The sequence below is a fragment of the Colobus angolensis genome, unplaced genomic scaffold (genome assembly GCF_000951035.1).
Source record: "Colobus angolensis palliatus isolate OR3802 unplaced genomic scaffold, Cang.pa_1.0 Scaffold236, whole genome shotgun sequence".
Classification (NCBI taxonomy): domain Eukaryota; kingdom Metazoa; phylum Chordata; class Mammalia; order Primates; family Cercopithecidae; genus Colobus; species Colobus angolensis.
In genome coordinates, this window is record NW_012115555.1 from 1,690,529 (window position 1) to 1,691,181 (window position 653).

Here is a 653-nt window from a genome sequence, read left to right on the forward strand (position 1 = left end):
AGTAGCGACGGGGTTTCACCGTATTAGCCAGGATGGTCTCGATCTCCTGACCTCGTGATCCGCCCACCTCGGCCTCCCAAAATGCTGGGATTATAGGCGTGAGCCACCGCGCCCAGCCTAGATGACATATTAACTCAATCTTTATGTTTGCAGTTAAATCTTTAATTTGGCAAGTTATTGCATCATTGGAAAATGCCAGTACTATGCATTCTTGTGGTGATTTTTCATCCAGCAGGTGTTCAGCAATGTCAACTTTTCAAGCCTCTATTAGTCTCTCTGTGATTGTGTGTGCTCCTCCAGCCAATAAAATATGATGGCTTATCCTGTAAGAAGCTTTTAAAGAGTGTATTACATCTACATTTAGGTTATTTAATTCTCTGTTTTTAATAAACTCTGAATGATTAGTCCCAAAATGATACTGCAAATTTGTTGGAACCATATTAGTGTTTGAAAATGTTTTACTGCGCAAGACACAATATGATAAATTATTAACATCTATAAAGCTGAAGGAAATATCACTTTCAACATATTTTTGTTATGTGTAGTTGTACTCAGTTTCTTTGGAATCGATTTCTCCTTTTTATGAGGAATCAGGTAACTTGCTGATATGTCAGTGTCATCCTTTTCAGCATCTCTAGACATAGGCAATCTGG